The sequence below is a fragment of the Coffea eugenioides genome, chromosome 1 (genome assembly GCF_003713205.1).
Source record: "Coffea eugenioides isolate CCC68of chromosome 1, Ceug_1.0, whole genome shotgun sequence".
Lineage (NCBI taxonomy): Eukaryota > Viridiplantae > Streptophyta > Magnoliopsida > Gentianales > Rubiaceae > Coffea > Coffea eugenioides.
This window is the reverse complement of record NC_040035.1, coordinates 21,903,478-21,926,853: the sequence shown is the minus strand read 5'-3', so window position 1 is coordinate 21,926,853 and position 23,376 is coordinate 21,903,478.

Below are 23,376 nucleotides of genomic sequence, written 5' to 3'. Positions count from 1 at the left end.
CGAACTCGCCAAGAGTCTCACCCCAGGCTCTCGTTCTGGATCACGCAACCGGAGTAGCCGTGGCCTCAAAGGAACACCCAGTGAGGACTACTCCGCCAGTGAAGACGACGAGCAACCCGAGAAGCCACGACGGGACACGCCTAAGAACGAACTCAAGGGGCTTAAAATTCAAGTCCCCGCATTCAAAGGTAAAAATGACCCTGAAGCTTACTTGGAGTGGGAAGGCCGTATCGAGATGGTCTTCGACTGCTACGATTACAGCGAGGAACAAAAGGTTAAAGTTGCCACCGTGGAATTCACCGACTACGCACTAGTCTGGTGGGACCAAGTAAGGACCCATAGGAGGAGGATGGGCGAACCACGTGTCCGGACTTGGCGAGAACTCAAGGCACTAATGCGCAAGCGATTTGTTCCTAGCTACTACAATCGCGATCTCCACTCTAAACTTCAAACTCTCACTCAAGGCAACATGAGTGTGGAAGACTACTACAAAGAGATCGAGATGGCCATGATGAGGGCCAACATTCAAGAGGACAATGAAGCCACGATGGCTAGGTTTCTTAGAGGTCTCAATCCTGACCTTCAAGAAACCTTGGAGCTCCAACATTACTTGGACATGCACGACCTTCTAGAACTCGCTATCAAGGCCGAGCGGGGGAAGAAACTAAGACGAGGAGCACGTCCTTTCCAATCTTCTAATACCACTTCATGGAGGGGCAACCAACCAAGAAGGGCGACCCACGAAGTTGGAAATGCGGCAACACCCACCTCTTCTAACCGAGTCCAAGGTAACTCTTCTAACCGCAATTCCTATTCTACCTCTAACAAGGTTTCCGATGCATCCAGGTCCACCTCAAAGGCACCGCATGAGACTCCTAAGCCTAGGAGTAGGGACATCAAGTGCTTCAAGTGCCAAGGGTTTGGCCATATTCAATCTCAGTGCCCAAACCAACGGGTCATGCTCATCACTCACAATGGCGAAATTGTGTCTGATGATGACGAATGTGCGGAGATGCCCGAACTGGTCGAAAACGACTGCCTGGAAGAAGAGTCAGCTGGGGAGGCTTGCTCGCCTACACGAGGAGAAGTCGGTTGCTTGGTGGCACGGCGAGTGCTAACCGCCCGCGTTAAAGAGGACGAGCAGCTACAACGCGAAAACCTATTCTATACCCGCTGTAAGATAGGCAACAAGGTGTGTAGTCTCATCATCGACGGTGGGAGTTGCACAAATGTGGCCAGTTTGCTCATGGTTGAGAGTCTAGGACTCCCCACTACCAGGCATCCAAATCCTTACCGCCTCCAATGGCTAAGTGAGGATGGCGAGGTATGAGTCTTCAGACAGGTCTGCATTCCCTTTTCAATTGGTACCTACACTGATGAAATCGTGTGCGACGTAGTGCCAATGCATGCTACGCATATCATTTTGGGAAGGCCTTGGCAATTTGACAAACACGTCACATTCGATGGAAGAGCAAATAAGTACACACTTTTGCACGATGGCAAACGTAAGGTCCTTACACCTCTCACACCTGCACAAGTTTATGAGGACCAACTACTATTGCAAAGGGAGTGTGAACAAGACCGTCAAAGGAGGAAACTAAAGGCGGTCGACCCTGGTAAAGGCTCCACGTCTACGAGTGAGCCATCAACCAAGGGTCAAGGGAGCACACCTAGGGGTATACATGACAAATCACCTACCGCACCTACCACTAGGAAGCACAACATGATTATTAAGGCTAAAGATGTTAGAAAAGTGGTGAACTCTAATCAGCCTATACTTCTCATGATTTGCAAGCATGTGCTCTTGGATGTTGCTGAGCTCGACAAGGCGTTGGCTGCGAGCATAGTTGCTCTTTTGCAAGAATTTGAGGATGTTTTCCCTGACGAGGTCCCTGATGGCTTACCACCCATTCGGGGAATTGAACACCAAATCGACCTCATTCCTGGAGCACCATTGCCCAACAAACCTGCTTACCGCATGGGCCCTGAGGAGACCAAGGAGCTTCAAAGGCAAGTTGATGGCCTCTTAAGTATGGGTTGGGTAAAGGAAAGTCTAAGTCCTTGCGCTGTGCCTATGATACTTGTTCCCAAAAAGGACGGTACTTGGCGCATGTGCACTGACTGTCGGGCTGTGAACGCTATCACTGTCAAATATCGTCATCCCATTCCTAGACTTGATGATATGCTTGATGAACTCGATGGTGCCATTATTTTCACCAAAATAGACTTAAGGAGCGGCTATCATCAAATTCGGATGAAAGAAGGCGACGAGTGGAAAACAGCCTTCAAAACCAAACATGGTCTCTATGAGTGGCTAGTCATGCCTTTTGGCTTAACTAATGCCCCTAGCACCTTCATGCGACTAATGAACCATGTGTTGAGACATTTTATTGGCAAGTTTGTCATTGTTTACTTTGATGACATCCTGATCTATAGCCGTAGTGAGCATGAGCACCTAGAGCATGTGAGATTAGTTCTTGAGACACTTCGACAGGCGCGCCTGTACGCCAACCTCAAGAAGTGCACCTTTTGTACTAACGAGCTTGTGTTTTTAGGCTATGTGGTAAGTTCGCAGGGCATCAAGGTGGACAAATCCAAAATTGAGGCCATCGAGCAATGGCCAACTCCCACATCCGTCCCTGACGTGCGCAGCTTTCCTGGATTGGCGGGCTTTTACCGGCGCTTTGTCAAAGATTTTAGCACCATTGCCGCCCCGTTGACCGCCGTGACAAAGAAGAATGACAAGTTCCACTGGGGAGAAACACAAGAACAAGCATTTCTCGCCCTCAAGGACACACTCACACATGCACCTGTGTTAGCATTACCAAATTTTCACAAGACTTTTGAAATTGAATGTGATGCTTCTGGTGTAGGTATTGGAGCGGTCCTCATGCAAGACAGGAGGCCTTGTGCTTTCTTTAGTGAGAAACTGGGAGGAGCTGCATTAAACTACCCCACGTACGACAAGGAGTTGTACGCATTAGTGAGGGCCTTGGAGACCTGGCAGCACTATCTTCGCCCTCGGGAGTTCGTGATCCACACTGATCACGAGTCATTGAAGTACCTCAAAGGGCAACCCAAGTTAAGCAAGAGACATGCCAAATGGGTAAGCTTCATTGACACCTTCTCGTATGTCATTAAGTATAAGACTGGCAAAACGAATGTAGTGGCTGATGCATTATCCCGTAGACATTCGTTGCTTGCCCTTCTGGATGCCAAGTTACTAGGGTTCGAAATGGTTAAGGAACTCTACACAAATGATCATGACTTTGGTGATATCTATGTTGCTTGTGTTAAGAACCCGCATGGAAAATACTTCTTGCATGATGGATTTCTATTCCATGTAGATAAACTGTGTGTACCTGATTCTTCCATTCGTGATCTTTTGATTCGAGAGGCACATAGTGGTGGTCTCATGGGCCACTTTGGCATCACCAAGACTCTGGCCATGTTGCAAGAGCACTTTTACTGGCCTCATATGCGTAGAGATGTTGAACGCATGGTTGGTAGATGCGCTACTTGTCACAAGGCAAAGTCTAAGACAAATCCATATGGCTTGTATACCCCATTACCTATCCCACACCATCCTTGGGTTGACTTGTCTATGGACTTTGTGCTAGGTTTGCCTAGATCACCAAGGGGTAATGACTCCATATTTGTAGTGGTTGATAGATTTTCTAAAATGGCACATTTTATTCCTTGTCACAAAACTGACGATGCATCTCATATTGCTACTTTATTCTTCAAAGAGATTGTCCGTCTGCATGGCATGCCTAGGACTATTGTTAGTGACAGAGATGTGAAATTCCTGAGTTACTTTTGGAAGACTTTGTGGTCCAAACTTGGCACTAGGTTATTATTCTCCACCACTAGTCATCCTCAAAGCGATGGACAAACTGAAGTTGTCAATCGCACACTTGGCATTTTACTTCGGGCCTTGATTAAAAAGAATCTTAAGTCTTGGGAGGAGTGCTTACCTCATGTTGAATTTGCCTACAATCGAACTGTGCATAGTGTAACACAATATTCTCCCTTTGAGATTGTTTATGGCTTCAACCCCCTTACCCCCTTGATCTGGTGCCCTTACCTTCCTCTGACCACACAAGCTTAGATGGGAAAAAGAAAGCTGATTTTGTGCGCAGGTTACATGAAGCTGTGCGAACGAACATCGAGAAGCGCACGCAGCAGTACATCCAGCAAGCCAACAAGCACCGCCGCAAGATGATTTTTGAGCCTGGAGATTGGGTGTGGCTACACTTGAGGAAAGAGCGATTCCCCAAGCAACGTCAAAGCAAATTATCCCCAAGAGGTGATGGACCATTTCGGGTACTCCAAAGGGTCAATGACAACGCCTACAAATTGGAGCTACCTGGGGAATACAATGTTAGTGCAACCTTCAACGTTGCGGACCTAAGCCCATTTCTTGACGAGAAGGATCCAGATTTGAGGGCAAATCCTTCTCAAGAGGAGGGGACTGATGTGTGCTCGAGCCTCGGCCCACGCAATGACCCAGTCCGAGTCCCATTAGGCCCAGTCACACGTGCACGGGCCAAGCTTTTCAAAGAATCACTCCAAGCCCTGGTGAGAGTCGTCCAAGACCAACATGGAGTTCACAAAGATATTGAGGGCTTAGAGAGAGACCACCGGGCCATTTACACCTTGATCCAAGCCCATGAAGACTCAAGTGGGTCACCAAGAGCTTTGGCCGAGTAGGGCCTTAGCCTTTGATAATTATTAGATTGGATTAGTTTGGTTAGTAGAATGGACCGGCCCATCTTTACACTAAGATGGCCGACCACCCTCTTAGGGTTTCTTTAGGGTTTTGCTTGTTACCTTTTAGCCTATAAATAGGCTAGCTTTGTAAGGTTAAAGACACAAGTTTTATGAATAAAATTCTTAGTACTTTCGTTTTCTTTCTAGAGAATTCGAGCCTTTAACTTGCTTTGGCAAGGGTTATTGAGCAATCTTGCGTCCTGTCCTCGATTGTTCATCCGACCTATTCCCCTGGAGTATTCACCTTCATCGGAGTGTCGTCTACCACCTAAATCAAATCGTGCAGTCCGTGTGATTCTAGGTTCCGCACACCAAGCGTTGGACAACCTCGCTAGATCCTTGGGCAAACGTGCTACGTGTCTCGAACGTGTTGATCGAGGAACGTATCAGTGGAGATCGCGGTTGTAGTGGTTTGGAACAAACCGCTTATGCATTAGTGCCTTGAGTTCACCATTTCGCCTCCGATTAGTCCTGACTTGGTCCCACCAAACTAGTGCGCAGTCGGTGAACTCAACAGTGGCAACCTTCACCTTTTGTTTCTCACTAAACTCATAGCAATCAAAGACCATCTCGATGCGGCCTTCCCATTCCAACTAAGTCTCAGGGTCACTTTTCCCTCGGAACGTAGAGACTTGAATTTTATGTCCCTTGAGCTCGATATTAGACGTGTCCCTTTTAGGCAGGCCTCTCGGCTCTTTCCACATCTTCACTAGCCGAGAGTATTCCTCATAGTTTGCTCCTTTGGTGCCATGCTTACTTCGGTTGCGAGATCGAGAACGGGAACCCCTTGTGAAGCTCTTAGAGAGCTCGTCAAAGCGGTTGTGCCTCTCCTTTATTTGTTGCTCACTAATCTGCTTAACCTCATTTTTCATGGCGGTGAACATCAATGAGTAGTCAGTGGTCGGATGAGCTTGCTCCATGACTCTCGTTTGGTCCTGCAAAAGGTTAGTGAACAAGAAAATAGGACAAATATAATCTCACTTCACTCCCTTAGTGTTTTCACTCTCCCTCATTTTTCCACTCAAAATACTCCAATGATCTTACCAAAAATTACTTACCCGTCGGATTGGGTAGTCGAGAAATGCCGCAAAGATCCAACAATTAATTGTCACCAAGCTTTTCCACAAGAGTAATCAAGGAAAAAAAATACGGATTTCCTTGGATTTTTCCACAACATATTCCATTGTACGTTGTTGGGCTAGTTTCGGCCAAAAGAGAAGCCCAAGGGCTGGCCGTATTTCCTTCAAGTTTTTCCAAGCTTTACTAGTCTTAGTCACGACTACAAATAGCCTTAAGTCATTGTTTACATTCAGTTTTATGATGATTAATAAAAACAATTGAGAATTCTCTCAAAGCATCATTGAAGCATCCTTGAGTATTTTAGATTCATTTCTTTGGCATACCATTGACTTATCAATCTAGGACCGCGCCAGATTGCGGCGTCTTCTACAATACCTGGTTCGTTGGCCACGCGATCACCGGGTTTAGGTGATTCCACCGCGTTCGTTTGTTATCAACGTGAGTCCCAACCTTCTAGATCCTAGCCTTTCTGTACGGGTTGCATCACAAGGTTGGTGCCGTTCGTATCAATATGTCCAACCATTGGCACTTGAAGCCCTTGATATCTCTACTCCTAGTTTTAGGAGTTTCATGAGTGGTCTTAGAAGTGGATCTGGATGCATCAACAAGCTTATTAAGGGTAAAATAGGAATTACGGTTAGAGATTTTACCAGGTGTGCGGCTAGAAGGGCTTGGTGTAGTTGTATTTCCAGTATCATGTGATGTTCTCCTTGGTGGGTTGCCCTTCTATGAAGGAGAGTTGGGTGCTTGGAAGGTACGGCCTCCTCGCCTCAATTTCTTCCCCCTCTCGGCCTTGATGGTTAGTTCAAGAAGATCATGCATGTCCAAGTAATGTTGGAGCTCCAAGGCTTCTTGAAGGACGGGGTTGAGACCTCTAAGGAACCTTGTCATGGTAGCCTCACTATCTTCTTGAATGTTCGCCCTCATCATGGCCATCTTGATCTCCTTGGAGTAGTCCTCCACACTCATGTTGCCTTGAGTGAGGGTTTGAAGCTGAGAGTGGAGATCGCGGTTGTAGTGGCTTGGAACAAACCGCTTATGCATTAGTGCCTTGAGTTTACCATTTCGCCTCCAATTAGTCCTGACTTGGTTCCACCAAACTAGTTCGCAGTCGGTGAACTCAACAATGGCAACCTTCACCTTCTGTTCCTCGCTAAACTCATAGCAATCGAAGACCATCTCGATGCGGCCTTCCCATTCCAACTAAGCCTCAGGGTCACTTTTCCCTCGTAACGTAGAGACTTGAATTTTAAGTCCCTTGAGCTCGTTCTTAGACGTGTCCCTTTTAGGCCTCTAGGCTCTTACCATATCTTCACTTGCCGAGAGTACTCCTCATAGTTTGCTCCTTTGGTGCCATGGTCACTTCGGTTGCGAGATCGAGAATGGGGGCCCCTTGTGAAGCCCTTGGAGAGCTCGTCCAAGCGGTTGTGCCTCTCCTCCATTTGTTACACACTAATCCGCTTAAGCTCATTTTTCATGGCGGTGAACATCATTGAGTAGTCAGTGGTCGGATGAGCTTGCTCCATGACTATCGTTTCGTCCTGCAAAAGGTTAGTGAACAAGAAAATAGGACAAATATAATCTCACTTCACTCCCTGAGTGTTTTCACTCTCCCTCGTTTTCCCACTCAAAATACTCCAATGATCTTACCAAAAATTCCTTACCCGTCGGATTGGGTAGTCGAGAAATGCCGCAAAGATCCAACAATTGTCACCAAGCTTTTCCACAAGAGTAATCAAGGAAACAAGACCCGGATTTCCTTGGATTTTTCCACAACATACTCCAATGTATGTTGTTGGGCTAGTGCCGGCCAAAAAGAGAAGCCCAAGGGCTGGCCGGACTTCAAGTTTTTCCAAGCTTTACTAGGTCTTAGTCACGGCTACAAATAGCCTTAAGTCATTGTTTACATTCAGTTTTATGATGATTAATAAAAACACTTGAGAATTCTCTCAAAGCTTCATTGAAGCATCCTTGAGTATTTTAGATTCATTTCTTTGTCAAACCATTGACTTATCAATCTAGAACCGCGCCAGATTGTGGCGTCTTCTACAATACCAGGTTCGTTGGCCACGTGATCAACGGGTTTAGGTGATTCCGTTGCGTTCGTTTGTCATCAACGTGAGTCCTAACCTTCTAGATCCTAGCCTTTCTGTAGGGGTTGCATCACAAGATTGGTGCCGTTCATGTCAATATGTCCAAACCATTGGCACTTGAAGCCCTTGATATCTCTACTCCTAGTTTTAGGTGTTTCATGAGGGGTCTTAGAAGTGGACCTGGATGCATCAACAAGCTTGTTAGGGGTAAATATGGAATTGCGGTTAGAGAAATTTCCAGGTGTGAGGCTAGAAGGGCTTGGTGTAGTCGAATTTCCTGTATCATGTGAGATTCTCCTTGGTGGGTTGCCCTTCCATGAAGGCGAGTTGGAAGCTTGGAAGATACGGTCTCCTCGCCTCAATTTCTTCCCCTTCTCGGCCTTGATGGCTAGTTCAAGAAGATCATGCATATCCAAGTAATGTTGGAGCTCCAAGGCTTCTTGAAGGTCGGGGTTGAGACCTCTAAGGAACCTTGCCATGGTAGCCTCACTATCTTCTTGAATGTTCTCCCTCATCACGGCCATCTTGATCTCCTTGGAATAGTCCTCCACCCTCATGTTGCCTTGAGTGAGGGTTTGAAACTGAGAGTGGAGATCGCGGTTGTAGTGGCTTGGAACAAATCGCTTATGCATTAGTGCCTTGTGTTCACCATTTCGCCTCCGATTAGTCCTGACTTGGTGGTCCCACAAAACTAGTGCGTAGTCGGTGAACTCAACCGTGGCAACCTTCACCTTTTGTTCCTCGATAAACTCATAGCAATCGACGACCATCTCGATGCGGCCTTCCCATTCCAACTAAGCCTCAGGGTCAATTTTGCCTTGGAACGTGCAGACTTGAATTTTACGTCCCTTCAGCTCGTTCTTAGACGTGTCCCTTTTAGGCCTCTCGGCTATTTCCACATCTTCACCAGCCGAGAGTACTCCTCATAGTTTGCTCCTTTGGTGCCATGGTTATTTCGGTTGCGAGATCGAGAACGAGAGCCCCTTGTGAAGCTCTTGGATAGCTCGTCTAAGCGGTTGTGCCTCTCCACCATTTGTTGCTCACTAACCCGCTTTAGCTCGTTTTTCATGGCGGTGAACATCAATGAGTAGTCAGTGGTCGGATGAGCTTGCTCCATGACTATCGTTTGGTCCTGTAAAAGGTTAGTGCACAAGAAAATAGGATAAATATAATCTCAATTCACTCCCTTAGTGTTTTCACTCTCACTCATTTTTCCACTCAAAATACTCCAATGATCTTACCAAAAATTCCTTACCCGTCGGATTGGGTAGTCGAGAAATGCCGCAAAGATCCTACAATTGTCACCAAGCTTTTCCCCAAGAGTAATCAAGGAAACAAGATGCGGATTTCCTTGGATTTTTCCACAACATACTCCAATGTATGTTGTTGGGCTAGTGCCAGCCAAAAGAGAAGCCCAATGGCTGGCCGGATTTCCTTCAAGTTTTTCCAAGGTTTACAAATAGCCTTAAGTCGTTGTTTACATTCAGTTTTTTGATGATTAATAAAAACACTTGAGAATTCTCTCAAAGCTTCATTGAAGCATCCTTGAGTATTTTAGATTCATTTCTTTGTCATACCATTGATTTATCAATCTAGAACCGCGCCAGATTGTGGCGTCTTCTACAATACCAGGTACGTTGGACACGTGATCAACGGGTTTAGGTGATTCCGCTGCGTTCGTTTGTCATCAACATGAGTCCTAACCTTCTAGATCATAGCCTTTCTGTACAGGTTGCATCATAAGGTTGGTGCCATTCGTATCAATATTTCCAAACCATTGGCACTTGCAGCCCTTTATATCTCTACTCTTAGTTTTAGGAGTTTCATGAGGGGTCTTAGAAGTGGACCTGGATGCATTAACCCGCTTGTTAGGGGTAAAATTGGAATTGCGGTTAGAGAACTTACCAGGTGTGCGGCTAGCAGGGGTTGGTGTAGTCGCATTTCCAGTATCATGTGAGGTTCTCCTTGGTGGGTTGCCCTTCTATGAAGGCAAGTTGGAAGCTTGGAAGGTACGGCCTCCTCGCCTCAATTTCTTCCCCCTCTCGGCCTTGATGGCTAGTTCAAGAAGATCATGCATGTCCAAGTAATGTTGGAGCTCCAAGGCTTCTTGAAGGTCGGGGTCGAGACCTCTAAGGAACCTTGCCAGGGAAGCCTCACTATCTTCTTGAATGTTCGCCCTCATCATGGCCATCTTGATCTCCTTGGAGTAGTCCTCCACACTCATGTTGCCTTGAGTGAGGGTTTGAAACTGAGAATGGAGATCGCGGTTGTAGTGGCTTGGAACAAACCGCTTATGCATTAGTGCCTTGAGTTCACCATTTCGCCTCCGATTAGTCCTGACTTGATCCAACCAAACTAGTGCGTAGTCGGTGAACTCAACAATGGCAACTTTGACCTTTTGTTCCTCGCTAAACTCATAGCAATCGAAGACCATCTCGATGCGGCCTTCCCATTCCAACTAAGCCTCAGGGTCAATTTTGCCTTGGAACGTGCAGACTTGAATTTTATATCCCTTGAACTCGTTCTTAGACGTGTCCCTTTTAGGCCTCTCGGCTATTTCCACATCTTCACCAGCCGAGAGTACTCATCATAGTTTGCTCCTTTGGTGCCATGGTTATTTCGGTTGCGAGATCGAGAATGAGAGCCCCTTGTGAAGCTCTTGGATAGCTCGTCAAAGCGGTTGTGCCTCTCCGCCATTTGTTGCTCACTAATCCGCTTTAGCTCGTTTTTCATGGCGGTGAACATCAATGAGTAGTCAGTGGTCGGATGAGCTTCCTCCATGACTATCGTTTGGTCCTGTAAAAGGTTAGTGAACAAGAAAATAGGACAAATATAATCTCAATTCACTCCCTTAATGTTTTCACTCTCACTCATTTTTCCACTCAAAATACTCCAATGATCTTACCAAAAATTCCTTACCCGTCGGATCGGGTAGTCCAGAAATGCCACATAGATACAACAATTGTCACCAAGCTTTTCCACAAGAGTAATCAAGGAAACAAGACACGGATTTCCTTGGATTTTTCCACAACATATTCCAATGTATGTTGTTGGGCTAATGTCGGCCACAAGAGAAGACCAAGGGCTGGCCGGATTTCCTTCAAGTTTTTCCAAGCTTTACTAGGTCTTAGTCACGGCTACAAATAGCCTTAAGTCATTGTTTACATTCAGTTTTATGATGATTAATAAAAACACTTGAGAATTCTCTCAAAGCTTCATTGAAGCATCCTTGAGTATTTTAGATTCATTTCTTTGTCATACCATTGATTTATCAATCTAGAACCGCGCCAGATTGTGGCGTCTTCTACAATACCAGGTACGTTGGACACGTGATCAACGGGTTTAGGTGATTCCGCTGCGTTCGTTTGTCATCAACATGAGTCCTAACCTTCTAGATCATAGCCTTTCTGTACAGGTTGCATCATAAGGTTGGTGCCATTCGTATCAATATTTCCAAACCATTGGCACTTGCAGCCCTTTATATCTCTACTCTTAGTTTTAGGAGTTTCATGAGGGGTCTTAGAAGTGGACCTGGATGCATTAACCCGCTTGTTAGGGGTAAAATTGGAATTGCGGTTAGAGAACTTACCAGGTGTGCGGCTAGAAGGGCTTGGTGTAGTCGCATTTCCAGTATCATGTGATGTTCTCCTTGGTGGGTTGCCCTTCTATGAAGGAGAGTTGGATGCTTGGAAGGTACGGCCTCCTCGCCTCAATTTCTTCCCCCTCTCGGCCTTGATGGCTAGTTCAAGAAGATCATGCATGTCCAAGTAATGTTGGAGCTCCAAGGCTTCTTGAAGGACGGGGTTGAGACCTCTAAGGAACCTTGTCATGGTAGCCTCACTATCTTCTTGAATGTTCGCCCTCATCATGGCCATCTTGATCTCCTTGGAGTAGTCCTCCACACTCATGTTGCCTTGAGTGAGGGTTTGAAGCTGAGAGTGGAGATCGCGGTTGTAGTGGCTTGGAACAAACCGCTTATGCATTAGTGCCTTGAGTTTACCATTTCGCCTCCAATTAGTCCTGACTTGGTACCACCAAACTAGTGCGCAGTCGGTGAACTCAATTGGCAACCTTCACCTTTTGTTCCTCGCTAAACTCATAGCAATCGAAGACCATCTCGATGCGCCCTTCCCATTCCAACTAAGCCTCAGGGTCACTTTTCCCTCGTAACGTAGAGACTTGAATTTTAAGTCCCTTGAGCTCGTTCTTAGACGTGTCCCTTTTAGGCCTCTGGGCTCTTACCACATCTTCACTTGCCGAGAGTACTCCTCATAGTTTGCTCCTTTGGTGCCATGGTTACTTCGGTTGTGAGATCGAGAATGGGGGCCCCTTGTGAAGCCCTTGGAGAGCTCGTCCAAGCAGTTGTGCCTCTCCTCCATTTGTTACACACTAATCCGCTTAAGCTCGTTTTTCATGGCGGCGAACATCATTGAGTAGTCAGTGGTCGGATGAGCTTGCTCCATGACTATCGTTTGGTCCTGCAAAAGGTTAGTGAACAAGAAAATAGGACAAATATAATCTCACTTCACTCCCTGAGTGTTTTCACTCTCCCTCGTTTTCCCACTCAAAATACTCCAATGATCTTACCAAAAATTCCTTACCCGTCGGATTGGGTAGTCGAGAAATGCCGCAAAGATCCAACAATTGTCACCAAGCTTTTCCACAAGAGTAATCAAGGAAACAAGACCCGGATTTTCTTGGATTTTTCCACAACATACTCCAATGTATGTTGTTGGGCTAGTGCCGGCCAAAAGAGAAGCCCAAGGGCTGGCCGGACTTCAAGTATTTCCAAGCTTTACTTGTGAGGACTCGCAAATTTCTTGTATTTTTCTCAAAAATACCCTTTTATTTGAAAATTATTATTTATCAAAGCCCACTACCCAATTACTTCACAATAAGTGTAAGTAAACCTAGAAAATAGGGTTTTACGCTTCGGTTTCAAGTTTGGAGCAAAATTAGGGTTTTCGCGATTTTCCGCCGGATGAATTTTCGGTACGAAGCAAGGACTAAATTTGATGATTAAAAGTGACTTTTAAGTGAGAAATAATATGTGATTAGGAGCAATGATATAAAGTTGGTGAATAGGAAGTAAAAATCCTAGTACGGGGGATTTAAGGAAAAACAGTGCGAATCGACGTGTACCGGGTACTACCGATTTAACCACCACTTGACCACCACTTTCTTGCCATACAAGCTTATCACTAATTGAGCAAAATATCTTCCCTCTCATGATTACCTATTGACCAACATATGTGGCCCAAAATGCAAGGAAAGAAAGAGAAAATTGTGTGGTTGAGGTTGAGCCAAGTGTTGGCCAACATGTGGACTAAATTAAACCTTATCTCTCCTACCTTCTTATAAGACAAACTAAGCTCTTTCTTCTTCATTTTTTCTTGCTTATGGACGAAATTGTTGAGAGAGAAAAGGGAGAGCAAGAGAAACCATTTTTTTTCTTCTTGATTTGCACTAACCAAGTGAGGAAATGAAATTTTAAACCGATTAAAGAGTGAGTTGTGATCTTGGGAAGCTAGGGGAACTAAAATTTCCAAAGGAGGTGAAGTATCACTCTTCCAAGCTTTGTGTTTGAGGTATAAAATCTGATCTATGGCTTTGATCATTTTACTCTTGTTTAAGATGTTAAATAGTTCATGTTTTGGGTTAGATTACAAGTTATACAAGTTGTTGTGATGATTTTTGGATGATATAAGTGAGTTAGGATTTGATAAATTTCTGCCCAAACTTGTTATATGGTTACTATATGTTGAATATAAGATTATATAAGGTGTTTTGGTAGTGATTGGACCAAGAAATTAAGGAAAGATTTACTAAAAACTAGAAATTCCAGAATCTGGAAAATTTGCCCAACATTCTGTCCGAATTTGTATCTGTGTGTTAGAGGCCGATTTGGCCTTAGGTCAAAGAAGAAAAGTTGTATATAATGGTATTTTATAGGTGCCTACAAAATTTCAGCTCAATCGGAGCAACGTAGGATGTGAAAAGTCCAAAATACCCTTACTGTTCTAAGTATTTCCCAGCAGTCCGTTTCATCAGTTAAGTCCATCTTATCACGTTTTTTGACCAGGATCCATTCTGATTTAGCCCTTGGCCAAAACATTAAAGTTGTAGTGTTCTGAATTATCTTTAAAATGCCTCTAAGAACACCTGAATTGGACTTTTGTACACTGCGTTATGACCATTACAGTGTTCTGCGATTAAGCAGCCGACGAATTGGTTTCTGGTTTAGTAATTCGAGAATTTGACCAAGTTACATTAGAAACTGGACTAAGTGACCTTCATGAACATTGTAGCCCTGAGTCTTAGCTTCGAAACGGCATAGGTTTCGCCTCAATCTGATAAGCGTAGCCTCGGATATGTTATTTCCGTATTCGCACGTCAAATCTGTCTTTTGCTAAATTGAATTTCTGCACTTGTTATTACTGTATTTCTTATTCTTATGATATTGTGAGCCTATGGAACGGCTCTTGACTTGAATTGCTTATGTGTGATGTTGGGTTGTGGTTGAGGAAAAATAATGAAGCCAAAATGGCTGGAAAATTAGGTAAACACAAAGGGCGTGCTGCCCAAATTTTCGCCCGATGGCTAGGTTTCTATTTGAACTTGTATACTTTTGTTTGGCCAATACCATGACCGGTTTTCCATTTTAAAACATGATTTTTCATCCTTGGGTTCAAACAACCCTCTTCTTACTTGAAAGTCATCTTTACACGTTTTACTCCTAATTAGTCGGGTTTCTTTGTTTCCTTTAAATGTTTTGCGCGATAAACTGTAATATGTTCTCTTGTTCAACCTTAGGTTTCATTGGTGATTAAGGGTAATATCCGGAAGGATATTTTGCACGATATTTTGCATTTCTAGGTGAGTGTTCCTTATTTGATTCTATGGCTTGTTGTTATCATTTGCTAATGTGTTAAGTGCTTTTAATGATTTCCAAAACGAGCTTCCTAGGCGAGTGTGTACTTTATCGCACTCGACCTAAATAACTGTGCAATTTCAAGGATTTAATGATTGAAATGTTACTTGCGCATGAATGTAAGCCTTTTGGGCTGAACTGGCCATTGCCCCTTGTTACCGGTCGTCTCGAGCCAGAAGCGGACTCGGTCGGGCGATTAGGGACTTGGGTGAACGTTCGGTATACTCGAGTATTACCCTGTAGGCTGGTGGAGACTGGCCAACGGCCAGGACGGGGGTGAATGAATGAATGAATGAACGAACGATCGAACGAGGGTTATTGATAAACGAAAAATGCAGTTTCAAATGATTGGAGGAATAAGGGGAAATGTCAGGAGAACGAATGAACGAAATAACGAATTGCTCCTTGTGAGCCGTATCCTTTTAATGAATGTGTTACTATCGCTTTCCATTGTAAATGTTTCTTGAATTATTGATACTCCATGTTTAATGTATTGGATTGATTATCTGATTATGTGTTCGGAACCTCACTGGGCTTTTAGCTCATCCCTTTAGTTTTGTTTTCCTTACAGGGAAAGGCGAGCGAGGACGTGAGCTTGAGATAGACTAGCCAATCTAGTTTTGTTTCTTTTGTTTCTTTTGTAGTGGTTCTCGCCTAGTGCTTGGCATGGGCTGGACGTATGAAGGATTGAGAACCCTTGTATATTTGATGTTTATATTCTCTTTTGGGTTGGCAATGTATATAAGTTCCGCTTTAAGTTTGGATCAATGCCCTATTTATTCTTGTGATTTATTTCAATTTTTAATTGAGGATAGTAGCGAACGACTGAGTCCCGGTGAGAGTTGGGCAGGCGGCCCGCCGAACCCTCTGGTACGCCTTAGGGGGAGGTGGGGTCGTTACATTACTAGGTCTTAGTCACGGCTACAAATAGCCTTAAGTCATTGTTTACATTCAGTTTTATGATGATTAATAAAAACACTTGAGAATTCTCTCAAAGCTTCATTGAAGCATCCTTGATTGTGGCGTCTTCTACAATACCAGGTTCGTTGGCCACGTGATCAACGGGTTTAGGTGATTCCGTTGCGTTCGTTTGTCATCAACGTGAGTCCTAACCTTCTAGATCCTAGCCTTTCTGTAGGGGTTGCATCACAAGATTGGTGCCGTTCGTGACAATATGTCCAAACCATTGGCACTTGAAGCCCTTGATATCTCTAGTCCTAGTTTTAGGAGTTTCATGAGGGGTCTTAGAAGTGGACCTGGATGCATCAACAAGCTTGTTAGGGGTAAAAATGGAATTGCGGTTAGAGAAATTTCCAGGTGTGAGGCTAGAAGGGCTTGGTGTAGTCGAATTTCCTGTATCATGTGAGATTCTCCTTGGTGGGTTGCCCTTCCATGAAGGCGAGTTGGAAGCTTGGAAGATACGGTCTCCTCGCCTCAATTTCTTCCCCTTCTCGGCCTTGATGGCTAGTTCAAGAAGATCATGCATATCCAAGTAATGTTGGAGCTCCAAGGCTTCTTGAAGGTCGGGGTTGAGACCTCTAAGGAACCTTGCCATGGTAGCCTCACTATCTTCTTGAATGTTCTCCCTCATCATGGCCATCTTGATCTCCTTGGAATAGTCCTCCACCCTCATGTTGCCTTGAGTGAGGGTTTGAAACTGAGAGTGGAGATCGCGGTTGTAGTGGCTTGGAACAAATCGCTTGTGCATTTGTGCCTTGTGTTCACCATTTCGCCTCCGATTAGTCCTGACTTGGTGGTCCCACCAAACTAGTGCGTAGTCGGTGAACTCAACCGTGGCAACCTTCACCTTTTGTTTCTCGCTAAACTCATAGCAATCGAAGACCATCTCGATGCGGCCTTCCTGATACGAGTCAAGCTATGCCATCGGATAAGGTTCAAGTCCCACTAGGACTGGTAACTCGAGCACGAGCTAACAAGATGAGGGAGGAACTCCAAGGACTTGTTCATGAGATACAAGGCCAAGAAATTGTCCCCAAGGTCATTGAGAGTCTTGAGCATGAAGGAATGAAAGTCATCCATGTAGTGCACGTCAAAGAAAACCATGTGTGACCCTTCTCTAGTCACATTTGCTGTTTTAGTTAAGTCATTGTAATAAGGGCTTAATGGTCCATAGTCTTGCTTTAATTACCTAAGCGATGACCTCATAAGGTTATTTACCTAAGCGATGACCTCATAAGGTTATTTACCTAAGCGATGACCTCATAAGGTTGTTTACCTAAGGGATGACCTCATAAGGTTTGGTCAAGCCCACAATTCTTAGTCTTATGGAAATAGTCAAGCCTACAATTGTTAGTCTTAGTCAAGACCACAACTCTAGACTAGTTCCACATTTAGTTGTTCATCTCTATGTAAGGCTATAAATAGCCCACACTTCCAATGGTTTTAGGCATTCAATCAATAAATCAGATTTTGAGAGTCTTCTTGGTTTCTCCAAGGCTTCTTGAATACCTTAGAATTTCTCTAGGTGTTCGTGACTTATCAATCTAGAATCGCACTAGGTTGTGGCGTCTTCTACCATTATACCAAGGTTCGTTAACCACGTGATTAACGGGTTGAGGTCATCCGCTCCAAACTTGGTGTCCTCTTGTCGATCCTGAATCTAATCTTTTACGGGTTTCGTCACAAGGTTGGCGACGTTCGTATCAGTTGGTATCAGAGCTAGTTAAGAGGTATCACGTTATATCCCTTTATTTATTTCCTTTCGAGTCAAGTTGTCCAAAATTCTGTTTTCATGTTCTAAGTTTGCTATCCGCAATTTCCAGATTTGTTGCATCGTGTTCTTGCGTTATTTTTCCAGATTTGTTGCATCATAAACTTGCGTCTAGTTGTTGTTAATTGCTGTGGTTAGCCTTGTTTGGTCCAGCCTTTCTTTTGTGTCTTATTCTAGATTCTTTGTTTGTGTTTGTGTCTTGTTTCTATCCTGTTATATCCATTTAATTCCAGTCTTTTGTTCTATTTGATCATCCGAGGTTACTGTTCATCCGAAAAAAAAAAATATAGCTGGCTGACCTTACAAAATTCTTGAAAATCTGTCTTGATCAAAACTTGGGTTTTTTGAAGTTCTTGATTGTTTAAAACCACAATCTTGAAGTTCTTGAAACTTTAGTTGGGATTTTTGAAAGCCTCCAGAATTAACCATTGATAAGAAGAAGAACATTCAGCCATGAAATTTGATTCTTGAAAGCCAGCCTTCCTAAGCCACGAAATTTGACTCTTGAAAGCTTCCAAATTTGACCATTGATTGTGATAAATGCCTTCCTAAAAGCTGACCATCAAAAAAAAAAAAGAAGAGCACCAAAACAACCACCAACCCTACTCCAATTCCAAGTTGGATTTGATTAGTTTAGTCCAACTTGAATAAGGCTGTCCAGATTTACTTCAATTTCGTTTTTACAGCCTGTTAAATCCTTTTTGGGATAGGAAAAAGGGATTAGTTCCGGAATAATCCAAAAATTTCCACTATCCATTATTTCCTAAATTGCTGCAACAAGAGCAAGTGTTGGTGCACTCTTTAGGCAGTTGTTATTGAGTCAAATCTTTATAGCTTTCTTGAATCAGTTGTTCTGATTATTTTTTCCAGTAATTTCCAGCCAGAGTAGTGTCCAAATTTCCAGCTCTTGTATAGCTAGTTTTTGTGTTGCATAACTAGTAGTCCTTTTGTCGTGCATCTACGCATTTTTTTCCAACAAATTCCAGCAGATTATTTTTTTTTTCCAGTTCTTTTGAGTCATTTTTGTCTTATACCTCCTCAAATTTCCAGCTTATAACGAGCCACATTTGAGTAGATTCTTGTGCGAAGCTAGTTGAACTTTTCAGGGAAATTTTCTACTTTCTTCAAGGGAAGCAAGCAGAACCTTGAGAACATTAGAGTGTTTTAAACACTTGAGTGATACACGAGTGACGAGTGTAAACATGTGAGCTTGTGTGGTAAGGAAAAATATCTTTTGTTTCACTAAATTTTTGCAGGTTTCCTCAATACATCATGGCGAATACGAGGCATTTAAAAGCTAGCTTACAACATCTTCTTCCTGATCCTAAGGGAGTCGAAGAAGTGGCATTACGTGGTGTAAATGAGCAGTTGGACATCGTCAAATCTCAGTTGCATTGTTGGTTTTATACTCGTTGTGGTGTCAAAGATAAAACATGCAGCTTGGCCATTGATAGGAGTTGTGAAGTCAATCTTGCAAGCGCTATCATGGTTCACAAATTAAATCTTCCAACCATTGATCATCTTCAACCGTATAAGTTGTCGAGTGCTCATGGTGATGTTTGGGTTACTAAACACACACTTGTACCTATTCAAATTGGCAAATATGTGGATGAGGTGTTGTGTGATGTAGTCCCAATTCAAGTGACACATGTGTTGCTAGGTAAAGCGTGGATGTTGAGGCGAGAAGTTAAATATGATAGACATACTAATAAGTATTCCTTCTTATTTAATGGTCGTCGTTCTGCACTTGTACCACTTATTTATGACCAACTTTGTATTGATCTAGCATACATGAGAAGTGAACATGAGCGTTATAGTATGAAGAAAGAGCTAGATGAGGGAATTGTGACTGATGAGGTAAAATCTGAGGGAGTTGAAAAGGAGAAAGAGGCTGAGAATAATGAGAGGAAAAAGACAGCTATTGAGCATGAGAAAGAGATTGAAAAATCCAAAGTGTTGACTGAGGAAGCGAAAGAAAGAAGGGATAATGCACTGATTTTAAGTTTCAACAAAAATGAGAGTGAGGGGACTTATTGCCATTCTAACAACCTTAACATTGCTCTGTCTAGTGTTCCTTGTTTTGTGCAGGTTAAGCAAAGTGCAATCGTTTTGATCTTACAATGTTCCATCCCAAAGACGCTTGTGCAATTTGCGAGTTTCCATGGAGTTTGTCTTCTAGGAGTTAGATCAATTTGGTTCCCATTCATGGAATCAGATAATTTCAATGTTGTTCACGTCTTTGGAGGATCAAACTATGTGTACCCTCAAGACCTTATGATGCGGTGGAGCACGAGGCCCAAAGTGTACAAGTAGACCCTGTGAAGGTGCCCCAAGGCACAGTGACACGAGCACGAGCTAAGAGATTCAAGGAGTCCCTCCAAGCCTTGGTACGTGCTATCCAAAACCAAGAGAAACCGAGCATTGAAGGGATTGAGTTGGAATATCCTTGCACGACTACTAAAATGCTGCTTACAATTGAAGATGCAAGTGTCCAAGCTCCAAACGGTGGGCTGAGCCGCAGTTAAGTACCCTCGCCGAGCCGTACGGGGGTCTCGCTTATGATCTATAGATAGTTGGGCTAGCTTTCGGTCAAGTGAAGGCCCAAGGGGCTGGCCGAACTTTCCTTGTTATTTTTCCAGTTTATTAGGTCTTAGTCACGGCTATTAATAGCCTCAAGCCGCATGTTACATTCAGTTTTTGAGAGTATTGAATAAAATTTCCAGAATTTCGTCCATTCCTTGTGGCAAATTTCCTTAGCTTGTGAAAGCTAAGTTGAACATCCTAGAGTCGATCCTAGGCTGTTCTTGACTTATCAATCAAGCACACATACTTGATTGTGGCGTCCTCTACCGTTAAATCTGTTCTTGAGTGGTCCAAGTTCGGGTTCAACTCCATCAAATCTTCATCGTGTTCCTCTAGATCCGAAGTAGCTTCCGCGTCTCGTATCAGCTGGCATCAGAGCTAGTTAGAGGTATCACGAATATCCCTTTTTATCGTTTTTAGATCTATTTTAGTCTTCTAAATTCGTAGCTCAAGTGCTCGGGTTTGTCAAGTCCGAAATCTGTCTTGGTTGCTTCCTTGTCAGAAATCTGTCTTTGTTGTTTAGTTGTTGTCCGAAATTTTCTGTCCAGTTTTGTCTTGTGTTTATGTTTTGTTTAAATCCAAAATTCTGTTGTGTTGGTTAATCGTGACTTAACCAACAAGAACAAAAAAAATTTTTGTTGTGTTGCATACCTTGTTGTCATTCCCTTGAGTCGTTGCTGGAATTAATTTGCTGGGTTGCTGAATCTGTTTGCACTTGTTTCTTGAACCTTTGTGTTGTTGCTTTGCAAAACTCGAACATCAAAACCTTATTGGGGAAGTCTTGAGCTTCTTGGATCAAAGAGGTTAATCTTGGCAGTCTTGAAACCTGAAATAAACCTTCAACCGTGTTCTTGTTTTCATGGAACTTTGATCTTGAAACCAAATCTGTCCAAGTTGTTTACGTTAATTGCTGTGAAATTGTGGTCTAAACTAGCTGGCTATTGTGTGAAAACACCCCAACAGAAGTCAAAAAAAAATTTCAAGAAAGACGGCTCTAGTTTCCAATTCTTGACCAGCCTTCAAGTTTTACCAAATCTGATTCAAACTTGGACTTTCAAATCTGAACAGCCCTAGTCTTGGTCAGCATTCAAGCCACCAAATCTGATTCAAACTTGGACTTCCAAATCTGAACAACATCCAATTCTTGACAGCCTACAAGTTTACCAAATTTTGTGCAAAATCTGACTTCCAAATCTGACCAGCCCCAAAATTTCGAATTTGAACCACTTGGGACTCCCAAATCTGACCAAACTCCAAGGTTTCCAATCCTTGGCAACCCCAAGTGTCCAAATCAGATCAAACTTTCCAATTTCCGAATCTTGAATTCTTGAATTTTCCTAAAACCGTTGGAGCAATTGTGACACCCGATTGGGCTGAGTTTTAGGTAGTAGATTGCCCATTATTTGAGTAGCCTAAGGCCACCCAAAATACTCCAAAACCCATACCAAAAAGACCACGGACCAGCAGCTCAACAAATTCCAGAAAATTGGGTTTCGGGTAGAGTTTTCTAGGATTTTCAAAATTTCAGCATTCAAGTTAATTGTCTTACTTTCTTTTGAGTCGTTAGTTATTGTCCAGCTATATTCTGAGTCTTGAGTCGTGTCTAGGTCGTCAGTCATACACCTCCATTTATTTCTACTAGCTTGTGTGTCACTTGTTGACTAGTCAAGAACGTATACTGCGGTAACACCTAGTTTGTTCAACCAAGCAACTAGCAAGCCAAGGAATTGCTTGGTAAGATTATTAGAGAGTGATACACTTGAGTGAAATACGAGTGTGAGTGACCTATACATCGTATTTAAAAAAAAAAAAAAAAGAGAGCAAGGAACTCGTTTTTGTTTATTTATTTTGCAGGTGGACTAAATATGTCTAGTGAAGTTGGTGAACAAACCATGGACATCAAACTACAATTGTAAGCCATGTGTGGGAGGAAAATTCCTTTGCACTACTAACCGTTTTGCAGGTCACATAGTCATGGCCACTAGAGTTGCATCTTGCTCATACAATCAAGAATTCATGGAGACCGAACCTTTCAAGAGGAGAGGTCCCAAGCGAAGTACCTCCAAGTACTTTAGCCCCATGCAATCCAGTTCACAATGTGGGTATCATTCACTCCGGGAGGAGATGCAACGCCACCGTGCTTTGTGTGTGTATGAAAGGTATAAACAAGATTGTGATGAGTATGAGAAGGAGCAAAGCAGTTTGCGTAGAGCATCTAAATCAAGGTCAACTTCAAGCAAACAAGGTTCATCTAAGAAGTGTCTTGACAATCAAGACGAAGGGCTCGAGAATTTTCGAATTGAGTCAAAGCTTCGTGAATCAATGGATAAATTCGAACGTCGGACTGAAGCATTGATTGATGATATGATGGAAAGACTTAGCCAAGTGCTGGATTCACACCTGGAGCAACTTAACCATGTGCCAACCGGTGGTAATAAAGGGAAAATTCATCCTAGTCCCTCGTTGATTGAAGAGCCAAATATGAATGAGTTACAACTGAGCCATGAACATGAGCTAGACAATGAAAATCAAACCTCATGTACAATGCGTGAGCAATGGTCCGAGAAGAATGGAGTGGAAAAAGACAAGAATAATTTGGCCTTAGTGAAGAGTAAAAAGGAGGAGTTGGCCGTGTTTACAAAGGCTGAAAGTGTGACCATTTTGTTTGCTAACCGGCTAACATGTGTTTTGTTTAGCACCTCTTCTTTTGTTCAAGTTACACAAAGTCAAGTAGAGTTGATCATGGCATGTTCCATCCCGAAGTCACTTGGACACTTTGCGAGTTTCCATGGAGTTGGTCTTCTAGGAACTAAATCTCTTTGGTATCAATTCATGGAACAATGTCCATTCAAATCTGTCCGCACCATTGGAGGGTTCATTCGAGCTCATCTTAAAAGGGAAATTCCAGAATCTACTTCTTGTTCTTTACCTATGTGTCAAGGACTAGCACTGGAATCTCAAGTTGAATCAATTGGTGGAAGGAATATCGAAGTGTCAAAGGGAGTTTTCTCATTTAAATCTCGTTCTACACCTTCTTACCATCTAGCTAATAATGTCCCATTAGTCCTTTACCCGATTTCTGAATTGCTCCAAGTTGAAGGTTATTTTGTTTTCATAGGTTGTAACGCTGTCCACAATTTTCCAACTACGGCTAAAGACTTGCAACCCGATTTCGTGCTTATCCC